Here is an 18,782-nt window from a genome sequence, read left to right as displayed (position 1 = left end):
CAAAGACAAGTTCTGATATATGCTTGCGCTTTCAATAAATGTCATGGATATTAATAAACAAGATACACATTTTAGTAATATCACAACTGGCTAGTTACTTGTTAATTTTGATAAGACATTTGTCATTGACAGATATTTGAATAATCCAGCGCTTCATTATTCTTTTCGGAACACCACAAGAAGCGGGAATGTATCGGCCGGCTAAGATTCGCATTCCGAGTGATAGACAGTTTCCTTTCGTCGCAATAACGCCAGCAGAGAAGCCGACTACATTATTTAAAACCAAAGCGACGAAGGCACTGAATTTGTTCGCTGTTGTATAATCTTAGACGCAACTCAGTTTTCAAAATTATGCTATAGCTATTTATATCGCAAGTTTGAAATGAACACAACCCATTCACATTTATAAAGAGTGTGTCTTAAAGCACAGGTCGAGATGTGTTTTTTTTCTAATCATTAATAAAAAGGTAATTTAAGCATCCTTTTGGGAAAACAGGACTTAATGCATATGCATTAATTTTCATTCCAGTACCAGAGACTGTCTTTAAACGAAAAACACCATAAAATCAGAAAGAGTCGTCCTTGATTAGCTTGTGCGCATTGCACAGGCTAATCAGTGTACACAGGCTAATATTATTATTTTGACATGCATTATGCCCCGTTTTCCCTGAACGCAGCCAATATGTACAGATTTCAATGATAAATACTAGACTGGCCAAGGTCGACTTACAAGCTGTTAAACACTATTGATTAAATACACACTGAAGTAGTAGAGCAGACGCTTCTAACATTCGTCGTCTGCATAATTTTACTGCAGGTAGTGAAGACAGGCAGAGGTTATCGTTCATAGCTTAGCAAACAACATACTGACTTCCAGTTATCGTTCCTAGCGTAGTTAAAATCAAACTGGCTTGCAAAACTGCGTCTCTACATTAGTGTGAGCTAACGCTCATAACTAACAACAAGCAGCCGCGCTCTTGGAAAATGGGTCTTAATGTATGTGCATACATTGTCGTCCAATATTAGCATGTGCTACACACGCTAATCAGAGAAGACACTTTCTGCTTTTATTGTAATTTTCGTTTAAATGAAGTCTCTTCTTAGCGATAATCCAGTTTAGACGGAAAGTGTCGTCCCTGATTAGCCACACTCAGTGCGCTATTGCCACACAACAGCGGGGTAGATTATGACATAAAATAAGCTATAAATGATATGATTTTTACGTGGCGCATAAATAATTTGGACAATCAATATTCTTATCAGAGATGCTTTCGGTTTTAAAATTAAAGCCTGAAACATTAGCCTAGAGTGCGACGGAGGTGTTGACTATCAGGACGTAGCGGTATTCGTCAGGGTCTAAACGGAACAGAGACTTCAGCGATATTCCCGGGGATCCGATTTCTATTGTCCAAATGGATTCCACAGGGATTCATTTGTCATTTCCAACTGATTGTATTTGTGCGGAATTTAGCTGCTGACCACTACGTTGTGATCGTTTTTTATTTGCAGAGTCGCTTCCCGTATCAATGGCGGTGTAGACGTTTAGGTTACAATATACTAAAATATTTTGGAATGCAATGCTATACTCTTTAAAAACATGAACATCATTTGTAAGAAGACACAATTCTTTGTAGGGGCACTTGCCATGGCTTTATTTTAGAATGTTTCTGTGTGCATGAGGTAGGGAAAACATTGATGTTTAACAGAAATTCACTCTTTTGCTTGAAGGTTGGAGACTACATGAGACTTTGACAGATGGCGGAAACCCTTCTCAACTGGTACGAAGCCGGTAAATAGATGGCCGTAAAACAGTGACCGCTGATTCGCGTCGAGTTCTTTCTTGCATAACGTATGACCCCCCTTTTTTATTATTTAAATCAGTGCGGCTTGGAATGCTCTTTAAGAAAATATATGGTTATGGGGATGTCTTTGTGCAAAAGTTTGACTTTATTTTTTGTTCAAGTTATTGCTTTCACATTGAATTTGTGTAGGAAATCTTTTAGTATATTGTGACCTTTAGGATCCGATTGAGCCTCGTTCTGGAAAAACTGGATTGTATACATGTATGTAAAGTGTCGTCCCAGATTAGCGTTAGCAGTCCGCATACGGTAAACAGAAGTTTGTATACATGTACGTAAAGTGTCGTCCCAGATTAGCGTTAGCAGTCCGCATACGGTAAACAGAAGGTGTTATATATGTACGTTAAGGGTCGTACCAGATTAGCGTTAGCAGTCCGATTTGGTAAACAGAAGGTTGTATACATGTACGTTAAGTGTCGTCTCAGATTAGCGTTGGCAGTCCGCAAAGGCTAAACAGAAAGTTGTATACATGTACGCTAAGTGTCGTACCAGATTAGTGTTAGCAGTCCGCAAAGGGTAAACAGATGGTGTTACACATGTACGTAAAGTGTCGTACCAGATTAGCGTTAGCAGTTTGCATAGGTTTAACAAAAGTTTTATACATGTACGTAAAGAGCCCGCAAAGGTTAAACAGTAGATTTTATACATGTACGTAAAGTGTCGTCCCAGATTAGCCTCAGCAGTCCGCATAGGGTAAACAGAAGGTTTTACACATGTACTTAAAGTGTCATATCAGATAAGCGTAAGCAGTTCGCATATGATAAACATAAGGTTTTATGCGCGTACGTAAAGTGTCGTCCCAGATTAGCGTTAACAGTTCGCATATGGTAAACAGAAGGGTTTACACGTGTACGTTGAGTGTCGTCCCAGATTAGCGTAAGCAGTTCGCATATGGTAAACAGAAGGTTTTATACATGTACATAAAGTGTCGTCCCAGATTAGCGTAAGCAGTTCGCTTATGGTAAGCATAAGGTTTTATGCGTGACGTAGTGTCGCCCTAGATTAGCGTAAGCAGTCCGCATAGGGTGAACAGGAACGACACTTTCCGCCTAAGTTGGATTCTTCTTTAAAGGAGACTTTCTTCAAACTAAATATTCCATAAAAGCGAAAAGTGTCGTCCCTAACTATTAGGCCGTTCGGACATGCCTGAGCCCCTTTTCACAGAACGCGACACAAGTGAGTACAAATGTGTGGTCCGTGCAAGCAGTCAAATGTACACGTTGAATCATTTCAACGATTTGTGTTCTACTCCAAAGTAATGGTAACATTGCTGCAAGTATAAAGAAAAACAACTATAATCAATTGAGGGCCACTTCGCGTTCAATTTACCGTTGGTGTTTTATCAACAAATAACTCGTATCGCTTTACCTCAACTTCATGCAAACTTCGATTGTGTTTTCATGTAAACTGTTTAACAGTTTATCAGTTTATTTAAGACTAATCAACAATACATTATAACAATTATAACAATAAATGACGCATAGCATGTATGCATGTAATGTAAATGATCTATGTGCATCAATCAAATAAATGCTCTTCCAAGTAGTGAGGGAACTATTGAGACGGCATTAATACACAGCCTGGCTCCTACAAACATATACGTGTTCGTATAAATCGTAGGTAAATTTAAGGTAAATTTAACTAGTTCTATCAAAACATCTTTGGGACTAATAATCTTTGGGAATATCGAATACCTATCTCACTAAGAATATGATTTCATGACGAAAATTCCCTGCACACGACTTTTAATTTTTGACACAATATACAAATTCAAAACATACAATAAGATAATTGATGAAAATAAAAAAGCGAGCAATACTTTTTACTCACGAAAGAGGTAGTCATAAAGACAGCCCTTTTGACCCGTACATTATTGTTTATGCATTACTCGTACCCTAGCAGTTCACACGGTGTCAACAACTCTGACCTAAACATAGGTATAGAGCACTAATGCGCTTTTTCGGCACAGCTGTTTACCCAGCTTTTCACATTAAATGACTTGTACATAACGCCAGCAGACACGCATATATATTTTCGAATATTTCATAGGCTGATTCGAGATAAAACCTCTGAACTTTGGCCACATTACTATGTCTGTGCTCAGCGCAAATGATGTAGCACTGTTCAGTGTAAGGAATTCCGGACTACTGTATGTTCAAACGACACAAATTGTGGCCCAGTTACGCGTTAACATCTATCTACCAGAATTTCAGTGTCAGTACTCGTTCACTAAATCGTCCGGTGAAAATATAATTGACTATCGATAAACACATTTTTGCTTACCGAAATAGTAAAGTGTCACGATAAGAGGAAAATCGTTTAATTATCCAACCACAATAATTGCCGTACTCGGTCAGCACGTGTGGAAATTGTTCCTGAACGCCTGGATAGGCCGCCATTATTACAAGTTTGCTATTTTAAATTCATTTTTGTATCGAAAAGCATTGTGCTAAAATGTGCCATTTACAATTCGCAATGAGATTTTTAATGACCCTCGTCATGCAAAAATGGATCTTTATTTCGTATGCGCCAATCCTATATATAGCCCATTGAGTGAATTTATAGCCAATAGCATCGTCTCTGACCAGACTGCGAAAAACGCACATGTTGGGTTTATCCCTTTGCATGCTGGGAAATTTGTCGTCTTCTAAAATGTCGTCTGCTGAATTTCTAAAATTAGCCTTTTCTTTGATTTTTTTCCAAAGAATACTATCAGAATAGCAAACAGTTTGGATCCAGATGAGACGCCACGTTCTGTGGCGTCTCATCTGGATCCAAACTGTTTGCAAAGGCCTTCAAAATTCGGTTCCCGCACTGAAAGAGTTAAGATACCCTGAACGAAACGCATAAGACCCATTTTTGCATGACGCGGCTATTCAAGTGTGGTTTAAATGTGTCAAAGAAAACTGCGTTTAAATCAAATATTAACATACGATTTATATTTTGATAGTGAAGAAATACACTCATAATAAGGCATGTGAGGACACACATGATGTGCGCTCCCGTAGTATAATTTTAACTACTGACACTAATGTGTGGTTTGACAATGATATCACACATTTCATGCGACAATTATGCGTCTTTCAAGTGAAAAAAAAGTATTGTAATATACAAATGCATGCATTTTAGTGTTCTTTAGTGTAATAATATTTTGGTTGCTTGTTAGATAAGAAGTAGTGCAACAACAACAGTAATATTGTTCACATGTGAATACGCATTTAAGAGTACGTTTGTAGTCGTGGTCAGAAGGTCTTCATGTCATCGATCGCGCCTCACTATTTTTTTCTAACAAATTATTTTAAAACAGATGCGACTACGTCTCTCATGTTCGCTCTAGCCTGTTACGAAACATGTATGCCGGTTTGTACTTTGTAGCCATATACTTACAGTTACTAGTTGCGCGATTTTCCAATATGTTGCTATCAAATGGTCAGCATTCTTTTCACAAAACATTGTTTTCGATTGTTTAGAGATTAAGAAATTCTTATGGTGTATAATGTACATCTCTTTTTGACCAACGTAAATACAGTGATTCATATTGTTTAACCATTTAACGACCTTAGACTAAAATATAATTTAACTTACTAAAACAACATAATAAATACATGTTTGATATAAGTTTGTATTCTGTTGAATATATATGTGTGTCATTTCATCACTTCACAATTATACTTTACATTGCAACAGAATGACAGACAAGACCAAATCACTATAATCCCCTGACTTGGAAGTTATGACATGTAAATATGTTTGATACGAAAAATAAAAATTCATATTAATGTGTACTAGATGTTAGCTTTAAGAACAAAAACAAATTTTCAGAACGAACACATGTTTCTCCCATTCATTTAGCCTGATTTCAGATAGTGGTCAACATTTGTCTTAAATAATCCTAAAGTGCCACATTGAATCAAGTACATAAAAAAATCACCTATTTTATAAAACGTTCTGCCTGACATACTTAACCTACTCTCAATAGGAGTGCGCTTTGTCTACTGAAAATACCAATCATGGCGTGAAATGTACGTGTGCACATATTAATGTGTACGTTTTTAAGTTTGTCATTCCCATGAATTAGTGATTTGTTCCCATGATTAAGTACGTCATTCAATTGACTTACTTTCTCATTCCCACGGGTAAGCTTTTTCATACTCATGACAAAGTTATCTCGTTCCCACTACCTTATTAATCGTGAGAACAACATAACAAGCGACTTACATAATATCTGCATGAAGAACAATCCCCAAGTGAAGATCTGTCAGAATAGTTATTAAGGTTCTGAAAGGTATCCGAGTCTGACCAATGTATGACGGACCAAATCACAATATGCCATCGCCAAAAGGGACATTTATATAGAAGTGAGGAAACAATTAACATACATTTTTTATTTGCTATAACAACATTTTTTTACAGTACAACAATATTCCTGCTCTATGCATGGCTATATACATTAAATGGAGTGAAACAACAAGAGATGGATCAGCAAATCACATACATTAACATGATTATATCCCTAAACATACCAAAACTACAATGATACTATATAATATGACATGTGCTATGTCTTAAAAAAACAACAACAATTAATGTGCACCAAACTACAGAAATGATTCAATTCAAAAACACAAACATTATAACCGTGCATAGGCAATTATTAATCCCTGATAAAGTCCTGATCATTAGTGATACACAATCAATGGTTAAAAGACCTGGTGGTACGTTGCATAAAGTTTTCTTTATTCAACAAGTTTATCTTTTGCAAAATTTTAATTTGGGATAATCGAACAAATTAAGACATGATTTTGAACCTTAAATCTACTTTTACCAATATAGTTTATTGCTTATAAATAGGTTGTTTATATATTATAGAAACAATTTTATTATAGCTAAGTATACATACAAATAAACAAAATATATTTTTGTTGGAAATAAAAAATCGAAAGCAAAAATTTGAAATATTACACAATTTTGTCCAATAAAAAGCTGTGTATAATTGTTCAACAACAAAGCAGACATGTTTAATGCAAAGCAAGCTGAGTATAAACAACCATGTGTGTATGGAATCCAATCATAAGACATCAGATTTGTTGGGAGTTTTACGGAACCTGGCCGCAGTGAATGCGCGTCAACAACATTTAATATGGAGCGGTCAACATGAAAACAGCTTTTACAAAACTTGTAAACAAGAACCTAAAAGCAACCATTAAAAACTGGAAAATAGTCACAATCTATTAACAGCTATAGTTCAAAATTAGACACCTTAACAAGCAACAACAAGTCAATAAATAAAAATTAATATATTAACACATATTGCTTCAGTGTTAAAATATACAATGTGATTTTTTATAAGAACATGCACTTAAACTAGGGACAAAATTGTCACAAAACCAGGTTTTCATTGTGAAAAAAAAATCTGATAAAGGGAGAAAACTCAAACTGAACTTTTGAAATGAACAAACAAAATAAACCCCCTTTGTAAGTTTGTTTTAAAAAAAAATATATTTTTAGTCGTGGCAACCTTGACATTGGAGATATTGACGTAATTCTTTCGTGCGACACACCGTCCCATGATGGTGAACAAATGTGCCAAATGATTTTAAAATCTCACAATGAATGACATAGTTATGGCCAGGACAAGCTCATTTATGGCCATTTTTGACCTTTGAACTCAAAGTGTGACCTTGACCTTTGAGATATCGACGTAATTATTTCGCGCAACACACCATCCAATGATGGTGAACAAATGTGCCAAATGATTTTAAAATCTGACAATGAACGACATAGTTATGGCCCGGACAAGCTTGTTCCGCCCGCCCGCCAGCCCGCCAGCCAACCCGCCAGCCAGCCAGCCAGCCCGCCCGCATTCGCCAATCTAATAACCAGTTTTTTCCTTCGGAAAACCTGGTTAAATATTCAGAATACCAAACTTTAAGCACTGTATGGCCAATTTTGGCAATTAAAATATGATGAACTTAAATTGATGCCATACTGGTGAATTTGGTATAACGCATAGAAATAAACAGTTATGCAAACCATATTTCTTTAATGATTATTGAATGAATATAATATAAAGTTTAAAGTGTGGAATAATAAAAAAAAAAGATTCAATGTTCTTGTTACGTTGAGAGGTACAATTATACTCTAACAAGGGAGACGACTTTTATTTAGTATATCACAGTTGCTGTCCCTTGAATCGTTCTTCACTGTTTTCCAAATGTCCAGATAATAGTTGCTAATTATAATAACTGAAAAGCTTGACATAAAACAAGGTGTTTTTAATGCTTAAAGTATGTTAATGATCTGATATTCTGCATGTCTGAATTAACTATACAGGTTAATTTGCACAATTATCCGAAGCAATTCTTTTGTTCTATTGCCTGATATGTTAATGATGTTTAATATGAAACAATTTTGTACAAATGAATTCAAACAGTGAATGTATCTGTTTGAAATGGCAACATTTCATGAATAATGTACAAACAGAAACATTAGCTTTGCAGTTGATCTATTTACAAATGACAAAATAAACTTATATACAGTGACACATAAATCTGTGTTATGTTATTCACTTATTACATTAGAAAAGCTGGTCGCAAATGTGTACATACAAATATTTAAAGCATAATGAACTTTTAATGCTAGAATGCAAATGTCAACACAAATGATGAGCATGTCAGTATATGATACAACAAGAACTACCTACAACCATATCTAGGATCATTATTCATGAAAATACTCACTTTGAAACAAAATTACTTGTGGAGGAATTGCTTTTCAACAAAGAAAGCATCCTTTTTTTAATAATTAAACAAACACCATTACAATTAAGATGCACTTCTAAATTCCACTTTATTTAAATAGTTTTTCCATTAATGTGTGCATTAATTATCGCAATATTATGCATGTACATTCACACAATTTTTATAACGCGCTTAACTATTGTTAATATTAAACAAATTATCTGTTTTCAATAACTAAATTGATAATTAACAGAAGGTTAATATAGTTTGAATAAATCAAATTATTATTTGATATTTTACTATTACATCACTACATGAAATGCTTGACAAAATACTGCCTCAAAAGAGCAAACTGATGAGAAATGTACACAGACAGAATGACAGACATATCAAAATGGAAACATCACAATTATGAACCGTTCTGATCAATTACCTAGCACATATTGCCATTTTATAGGTAAAAACTAAAAATAAGCATGTCTTGTTTATACAATAAATAAATTAAATATTGTCAGGTGTTTTCCTGCCTTCCCAATATTTCAAGATGAGGAATTCCATCGTAAATGCTCAGGACTGCGAGTCTCTTAAGAAGCCAACGCAGGCACTTATTGACTATCATGCTTAAATTGTATGTATAAATGATCTTCAAAGGCATGCATGGCGTCAATCTAATGACAAGTGCTGTAACAGGCTGTCTTTTTGATTGGCCGGTTTAATTACATCGATTGGGATCTGAAATAAAGGAAGGTATGTTAATATTAATTTCAGTTCATTATTCTGATTTTGTTACTTAGGAAAGCAATGAAAAAGAACAAGACTGAAAAACTGACATATGGTGCTAAAGCTTCTTTGATTTGAATTTATAGATAGGTGGTCCGAGATATATTCCTTAATTATAAATATTTACGGCAAAATAATAAGAACATGTAATGAAAAAAAGTTTTTTATCTCCAATTCCACTAATGCAAAAGGATGCTGATATAACATACACAACAGTACACGTCCACATGCTGATAAACATGTTTGGGGAGCTGCATAACAATATAAGAAATATGTTTTGACGTTATATATGCCACACAACCTGACAGGAGGAGAAACGTTTAGACGGACCAGCGTTCCCTTAAACTGTCTCTGAAAGTAGGTATTTACAAAAAGCCTACACACGTCTCACAAACTCACAAAGGTTCTATGTGCAGGATGTTCACAGGCAGCAGGTCAGATAAAATGGAGAGGAGAGAATCTCAATACATCGACAGCTGCTGGCTTGAAAGCTGTGACTGTAATTGCATCCAGAAGAAACTTAACGCCTTGATATTCGGGTTGTCTGGAAAAAGTAGATTGTGTGTCAAACTTGACAGATAATTGTGCATATATATCAAGCATTTTTTTGCATTAAAGAAATTGTCTTTGTCAACCATATTGCTTAGCCAACAGATTTGAACAGAACCAATTTTGTGGCAACAACGTTTCAGAGATGGAAAGCTTCTGAAAATAATATAGACATGCAATTCAATCATTTTAAATCAACAGAGAATATGTGTTGAGTTAATTTCAGTATATTCTTAAACTTAATTTCACAGGTGGTTATAGAGAAACAAATATGTTCACCAGGTGCATAGAAATGGGGGAAAGGGACTTTCTCTTAATCCCCGAGTGTTATAAATATGATATCCTAATATTTCATCACTTTACATTGACACGACTTAAAAATACATGAAAATAGCTCAGATATCATGTTTTTGCTTTATACTGTATTAATGTGGGACCTTAGTCAAGTGGTGGGATGTTGGTCTAGGAATCGAAAGGTCCCAAGGTAGAATTCTGCTAAGACCACAGAACTGTGCATATCAAATAATTAATCCCATTCTTGTTCTATTGGGTACCTGTGAGGGAAATAAGCAAATCTGCTGTGGTTGCATACTGTGCAGAATGTAAACGGACGACTTATATCCCAGTGATCTGGTGCAACAGTGTACGTTTTGCAATGGTTAGGGAACTTACCTATTGAGATGTAGTGAATGAGTTGGAGTTGTTAGGATTTTTCTCTGTGAACAGAAAACCAGCTCTTTGCGCATCACTGACATATGTCCCTGTAAACCAAATAATTAATGCATTCTGAAATAGCATCAGTTACATTGGAGGTCAATCAATGTTGTTTGATAAAATAATATAAGAAATACATTATGTTTGAAGGCTCTTGATACAAATGAGGTATACAATAAACACTTCACACACACAGCCTACTATATTCTGTACACTTGATACAATAATTTTTCATCCATATCTAACCAATCTGCATTAAGTTACGTGTAACTCCAAAAGAGTTGGACAGACATAAGGAAGAATGGAAGGACAGAGAGAATTCTACAATTCTATCCGACTTCCCCCCTGCACCATTTCAAGGCAATACTTAAAGGCAACTATTATGAATATTTACAATTACGTAATGAATTAAGTTTAAGTTACCAGCAAGGATAGAGTATTACCAATGTATAACACGCACACACTATTGAAATAAAATTTTTAGTAGTAACACACTGCACATTATACACTGTAAATTACAGGATCAATATACCTTGTAGAAGAGGTAATATCAGCCCACTTGGCAGGAAAGTTTGGAGCCCCAGCTTTAATCAGGCACATAAAAGGACTGATGTTAAGTGAACTATATGAGCCTCATTGTGGGAAAAAAGGGCTTAATGTATGTGCAGTCTGCACATGCTAATCTGGGATGACACTTTAATAGGTCTTAATGTATGTGCAGTCTGCACAGGCTAATCTGGGATGACACTTTAATAGGACTAAATGTATGTGCAGTCTGCACAGGCTAATCTGGGATGACACTTTAATAGGACTTGATGTGTGTGCAGTCTGCACAGGCTAATCTGGGATGACACTTTAATAGGACTTAATGTATGTGCAGTGTGCACAGGCTAATCTGGAATTACAATTTAAAAGGACTTAATGTATGTGCAGTCTGCACAGGCTAATATGGGATGACAATTTAAGCACATACATGAAGCCCCATATCCCAGAACACCGCTAAGATACTTCTTAATGTTTTTGTTGTTGCTGCTGCTGCTGCGACTGGGCCATAGACAGAGATGGATCGAGTCCCGACGCCGAAGTTGCCACCCGAAACCCAAGAACTGCCGACAATAACTGTTGTTGAATGGCGTCAAATGCATACTGCTCTCCAGGCCTAAGGTTCACATTATTCAAGAACAACATATCGAGGTCAGTCACATTAACGGACGTGTCACGCAACGCCTGCTCTACCTGTTGGATCAGATCGTTTCAGTTCGAGCGACTTATCCGGCCTAATTTGTCCACGCCCATCATCCAATTGTTGCTAAGCGACATTGATGCTGAGACGGAAGTCGAACTCACCAAGGCTCTGCTGTTGGAAGGATTGATGTACCCAATATGGGAGGAAATATTGATAGGAGGCTTGGTAGTCTGACGCAAGGTGTCTTCGTGCTGAATTTCTTAAGCGAGTTGTAGTATTTGTGCAAGAAGTCGATTTGTCATCGACTTTCACTTCAATGACGTTTGTCATGTTTGCTAGTAAAGTTCACTGGAAAGGAAATGGAAAGAAAACTAACACCGGATTGTTTACTGACACATGAATAAGCCTTGCAACATCTTACTTTACAGACCTGTTTTTTTTAAAATGCCAAACATTGTGCCTATAATTGATATTTAGAATATTGAAATTAATTTTTCACTAATTAGAACTCAGAATAACTTAGTATCAATGTTTTACGCGCACCAACTTGAAATTGGAATTTTGGGGTTTGTAGCAAGGTGCAATATTTATTTTTTGTAAATCAAAAACAGGCATTACTTGAGCAATTAAGAATGTGAGATTGTACACCTTTAATTGTGTGGCTATATAACTTTAACTGTAAGACTACATAAATTAAATGTGATACTCAGCAACTTAAAATGTGAGACAACACAACTATAAATGTTACAATGTACATATTTAAGTGTGAGTCTGCACACCTTTAAATGTGAAAGTTTATGACTTATCTGAGACTGAACAACTGTAAATGTGAGACAATACAACTGTATGGCATTTAATAAGAAACAATAGATGTGAGTTCAAAATAGTAATTAAACTTAGTGAAATAAGCATACTGGAGATGTGTCACAAACGTGACGAATACTCCCACATACCGCATTGAAACATAATATTTTGCATGTCGTCTTCACAAAAAACACCTGACACCATGCTTAATTTTTAAAACGCACTTAGTGACCTCTTGACCTAGTTTTTGACCCAGAAAAGCCCATGTTCTAACTTGGCCTTAAGATCATCTCCATAAAACTTATGACCAAGTTTGGTGAAGATCGGATGTAAACTACTTGAATTAGAGAGCGGACACCATGCTGAATGTTAAAGTGACCCGTGATCTAGTTTTAGACCCGGAATGGCCCATGTTCGAACTTGTCCTAGAGACCATTTAGATAAAACTTGTGACCAAGTTTGGTGAGGATTGGATGAAAACTACTTCTATTAGAGAGCGGACAACATGGTGAGGTTTAAAACGCACTATGATACCCCGTGACCTAGTTTTTACCCGGCATGACCCATATTCCAACTTGACCTAGACATTATCAAGATACAACTTCTGACCAATTTTGGTGAAGACTGGATAAAAACTACTTGAATTAGAGAGCGGACAACGTGGTGAGGTTTAAAACACACTAAGTGACTCCGTGACCTAGTTTTTGACCTGGCATGGCCCATGTTCGAACTTGACCTACACATCATCTAGTTACAACTTCTGACCAAGTGTGGTGAAGATCGGATTTAAACTACTTGAAATAGAGAGCGGACACCATGCTCAATGTGTAAAACGTACTAAGTGACCCTGTGACCTATTTTTGATCTGGCATGGCCCATGTTCGAACTTGGCCTTCAGATCATCTAGATAAAACTTCTGACCAAGTTTGTTGAAGATCGGATGAAAACTACTTGAATAAGAGAGAGATCACAATGCTGAATGTTAAAAAACTCACAATGCTGAATGTTAAAAAACGCACTATGTGACCCCGTGACCTAGTTTTTGATCTGGCATGGCCCTTGTTCGAACATGGCCTTTAGATCATCTAGATAAAACTTCTGACCAAGTTTGGTGAAGATCAGATGAAAACTACTTGAATAAGAAAGAGGACATAATGCTGAATGTTAAAAAACGTACTAAGTGACCCCGTGACCTAGTTTTTTATCCAGCAAGGCCCATGTTCGAACTTGGCCTTAAGATCATCTAGATACATCTTCTGACCAAGTTTGGTGAAGATCGGATGAAAACTACTTGAATTAGAGAGCGGACAACATGCCGAATGTTTAAAACGCACTAAGTAACCCCGTGACCTAGTTTTTGAACCGGCAAGGCCCATGCTCGAACTTGGCCTAGAATCATGTAGATACAACTTCTAACCAAGTTTGGTGAAGATCGGATGAAAACTACTTGAATTAGAGAGCGGACACTTAATACGGACCGACTGACCGACAGACAAGTTCACTCCTATATACCCCCCTAAACTTCGTTTGTGGGTGTATAATTAAGCCAGTTATTCTGATAAAAAACTTTAAAATGTGCTATAACTAGGTGCTAGCTCTGTCCAGAGTTTATTCTAACCATTTTTGGATTGAGACAATTCGTAAAAAATCATAGTGTTTTGCAGTAAATTGGGAAAATGGTAGTAGTTTTTGCTAAACATAATTTAACGAGAGCGCCGATGGCGTTAAAAGCATAGGTGCAAGATACAGGGAAGAATGGCGTCACGTGGTATTATGTAGTTCGATATCGCCATCCGCGAATTTCTCAAATCAATAATTTCAAACAATTACCGACTATTTAAATAGATAATCTTTCCATTTACATCAGTGTTTGAAACGCTTATGAAAAATAATTACCCAAGCCTTTCAAAATTTAAGCACGGACAGATCTGTATTGAACTATTCTTTTCACAAATGAAAAAAGACGCTACCCTATTCGTCTGCGTCAAGAATTTGTCGTAAAACTTTTGGTAAGCGTTAGATGCAGACGTGCACAACAGATTGAGTTCTGAATACAGATTTCTGAATGCAGATTTTTATAGAAACTCCTCACAGCAGTTACTTCCCTTGCTTCGCCCGGTCAGTAACTTCTCGTATAAGGGAGGCCACTGCGAAAGAGTTTGAGATTTATAGTGCAGATAGAATTGTTTTACGAACGAAATTTGTTTTAGGTTATAAGAAGATTTTTTGACACAAAACGGTCTTAGAAAAATTCACTAAAAACGGTGTCAGCAATATTCTTGGAAAAAAACGTTAGAAAAACGTTTCCAAAAAAAAATTGTAAGAATGACCATATACTAAATTAAATAGATATTTCGTCTGATTTTTGATCAGGTAAGGCTTCATAATGGGTAACCGATAGATGTGGATTTTCGAAATGTGGTATATACCATAAGCATAGGTGCGTAAACGCACCTATGCTAAAAATTTAGAATAAGTGCTATCAAGATAAATTGCACTAAGGTTCAACTTATAGAGCTGCATAAGGAAACAAACTCAATTTGTAACCTATTAAAACATTGTTTGGGGTCAAACCTTGAATTGAGAACTTTAGCCAGTAATTATGGAATAAATAAACTGTTTCAGATTAGGAATGGGACTCAATTTTGGCCCCAATTTCGACAAAATGAATAACACTGTATGATCTCACCTGAAGCTCAAGAAGCTGAGCTGATATGCTGGCCTCGCTGATATTGCCAAAGGCTGAATTTGAGTTCTGATAAACTCAATGTTGCAACTTATCAAAACATTCTTTTTCTTCCGGGAAACCATGAATTGAGAACTTAAGCCAGTTATCATAAATATAGACTTTTTGAGATAAGAATGGGGCTGAATTTCGGCCCCAATTTCAACAAAATAATTAACACTGTAAGGTCTCACCTGAAGCTCTAGAAGCTGAGATGACATGCTGGCCTTGCTGATATTGCTAAGAGACGAGTTTGAGTTCTGCTTGCTTCAGGTTGAGAGTCGAAGGGCGTACTGGACCACACAAAAAAACTGCTGTTATTTTTCAAAGCCTTCTCTTGCATCAATTCAATGCGAGGCCTTTTGGGCTCGGAGTGCTAAGTGCTCATAACAAAACCAGACATGTTCACTTTAAGCACCTTGTTCAAAATGGTGGGCGTAATTTGCGTCTGTGGCACACCCCATGGATGTATGGATATCTAAGTGTTTACAACAAAGTCTTTACTGCCTTTCTGTGTCATCATGGATGTATAGTGCTTTGGGTGTTTACAACCAAGTCATTACTGCCTTTCTGTGTCAGCATGGATGTATTGTGCTCTGAGTTCACAGCAAAGTCATTACTGCCTTTCTGTGTCAACAAGGATGTATTGTGCTCTGTGTTCACAGCCAAGTCTTTACTGCCTTTCTGTGTCAGCATGGATGTATCGTGCTCTGAGTTCACAGCAAAGTCATTACTGCCTTTCTGTGTCAGCATGCATGTATTGTGCTCTGTGTTCACAACCAAGTCATTACTGCCTTTCTGTGTCAGCATGGATGTATCGTGCTCTGAGTTCACAACCAAGTCATTACTGCCTTTCTGTGTCAGCATGGATGTATTGTGCTCTGTGTTCACAACCAAGTCATTACTGCCTTTCTGTTTCAGCATGGATGTATTGTGCTCTGGGTGTTCCCAACCAAGTCATTACTGCCTTTCTGTGTCAGCATGGATGTATTGTGCTCTGGGTGTTCACAGCATAGTAATTACCGCCTTTGTGTGTCAGCATGGATATATCTGGCTCTGGGTGTTCACATCATAGTTATTACTTCCTTTCTGTGTCAGCATGGATATATCTTGCTCTGGGTGTTCACAGCATAGTCATTACTGCCTTTCTGTGTCAGCATGGATGTATTGTGCTCTGGGTGTTTACATCCAACTCATTACTGCCTTTCTGTGTCAGCATGGATGTATCGTGCTCTGAGTTCACAGCAAAGTCATAACTGCCTTTCTGTGTCAACAAGGATGTATTGTGCTCTGTGTTCACAACCAAGTCACAACTGCCTTTCTGTGTCAGCATGGATGTATTATGCTCTGTGTTCACAGCCAAGTCATTACTGCCTTTCTGTGTCAACAAGGATGTATTGTGCTCTGTGTTCACAACCAAGTCATAACTGCCTTTCTGTGTCAGTATGGATGTATTGTGCTCTGTGTTCACAGCCAAGTCATTACTGCCTTTCTCTATCAGCATGGATATATGGTGTTCTGTGCTCACAGCCAAGTCATTACTGCCTTTCTGTGTCAGCATGGATGTATCCTGCTCTGTGTTCACAGCAAAGTCATTACTGCCTTTCTGTGTCAGCATGGGTGTATCGTGTTCTGTGTTCACTGCCAAGATATTACTGCCTTTTCTGTGTCAGCATGGGTGTATCGTGTTCTGTGTTCACAGCCAAGTCATTACTGCCTTTCTGTGTCAGCATGGATATATCTTGCTCTGGTTGTTCAAAACCAAGTCATTACTGCCTTTCTGTGTCAGCATGGATATATCTTGCTCTGGTTGTTCAAAACCAAATCATTACTGCCTTTCTGTGTCAGCATGGATATATCTTGCTCTGGGTGTTCACTGCATAGTCATTACTGCCTTTCTGTGTCAGCATGGATGTATCTTTCTGTGGGTTTTCACTGCATAGTCATTACTGCCTTTCTGTGTCAGCATGGATATATCTTGCTCTGGGTGTTCACAGCATAGTCATTACTGCCTTTCTGTGTCAGAATGGATATATCTTGCCCTGGGTGTTCACAACCAAGTCATTACTGCCTTTCTGTGTCAGCATGGGTGCATTGTGTTCTGTGTTCACAGCCAAGTCATACTGCCTTTCTGTGTCAGCGTGGATGTATCGTGCTCTGGGTGTTCACAACCAAGTCATTACTTCCTTTATGTGTCAGCATGTATGTATTGTGCTCTGGGTGTTCACAACCAAGTCATTACTGCCTTTCTGTATCAGCACGGATGTATTGTGCTCTGGGTGTTCACAACCAAGTCATTACTGCCTTACTGTGTCAGCATGGATGTATCGCGCTCTGGATGTTCACAACCAAGTCATTACTGCCTTTCTTTGTCAGCATGGATGTATCGTGCTCTGGGTATTCACAACCAAGTCATTATTGCCTTTCTTTGTCAGAAATATTGCCAAAAGTCCGTTCTATTATGATATTCAGGCCGCTAAGAGGACAATCTGGGGCAGTCCGTAACCCTTCTGTTGTTCAAACTATCAACAGCAGATGTATCCCACTAGGAAAGCTTACGCTTTTATTGTTCCTTGATTTTCTTCCGTTCAATTTCTGTTTGTCCCATAAAGATTGGAACAACTTATTGAAATTTTTATTCTTCATGATATTTGTTGTGATGTCCAACAGCAACAACTGACTGTTAGCGTTACCATAACTACTGCTATAACTGTTTGTGTCTGTAACACTTGTCCCTTTCAGGCCCACGCAGAACTCCAGCTTAACAAAACTACCCAGGCTTATGTTTGGAAAACGTAACGTGGGCATTGCGTTTGTTCAGAACAGATTCATGCTCAGAATTTCCTGCAGAACGGAGTTGTTCAACGATGCTGACTTTTTGAGGCAGGCGGTCAAGGGAGAGGAGTTAGAAGTCAAGGAAGAGGAAGGGTCGTTCTGGACTGAGGCTCCTGGAGGCAGGACTGTTTGCGGTTACTGGGCCAACTTGATATAAATGCTGGTGCTCTGCTGAAAACAACAACAACACAGTGGGTGATAGGAACTTGTTACAAATTATTTTACAATCTATAACAAACTATGCCTCTTGACTGGCTGTGAAGGTTTTCAACAACATGAATTTCTAATCTGGCATTTTATTGGTTCCTTGTCCTTAATAGCATGAACATAAATACAATTAAGTCATTTTGTATTAAAACAAGAAAAGTGTTGGCTAATGCTATACTTATCTGTAAATTAATATCTATAATCTTTACTCCATTTCCAGAAATGTATTTTCATAAGCCAATATGCGGATCACTAGTGTTAGAAAGTATCGTCCCAGATTAGCATGTGAAATTCACATCAGCTAATAAGGGAGGGTACTTTCTGACCAGACTGGATTTTCATAAAGAGGATTATTTGTTCAATAAAAATACCTTTAAGAGGAA

General features: G+C 37.2%; 2 protein-coding genes across 2 annotated transcripts in view; both read right to left on the bottom strand.

The window, feature by feature from the left end:
* The window catches only part of LOC127866221 (uncharacterized), a 194,771-nt gene that overhangs the window by 131,061 nt on the left and 44,928 nt on the right, over positions 1-18,782 (bottom strand). The window lies entirely within an intron of this gene.
* Positions 6,230-18,782, bottom strand: part of LOC127869587 (uncharacterized) — a 215,214-nt gene continuing 202,661 nt past the window's right edge. The window contains exon 12 of the mRNA XM_052412242.1: positions 6,230-9,331. The gene's annotated coding sequence lies outside the window, so the exon portion shown is untranslated. The remainder of the gene's footprint in view (positions 9,332-18,782) is intronic.

Source organism: Dreissena polymorpha, chromosome 2, assembly GCF_020536995.1.
Source record: "Dreissena polymorpha isolate Duluth1 chromosome 2, UMN_Dpol_1.0, whole genome shotgun sequence".
Taxonomy (NCBI): Eukaryota; Metazoa; Mollusca; class Bivalvia; order Myida; family Dreissenidae; genus Dreissena; species Dreissena polymorpha.
The sequence above is the reverse complement of the archived record's forward strand: the minus strand, read 5'-3'. Positions and strand labels throughout refer to the sequence as shown.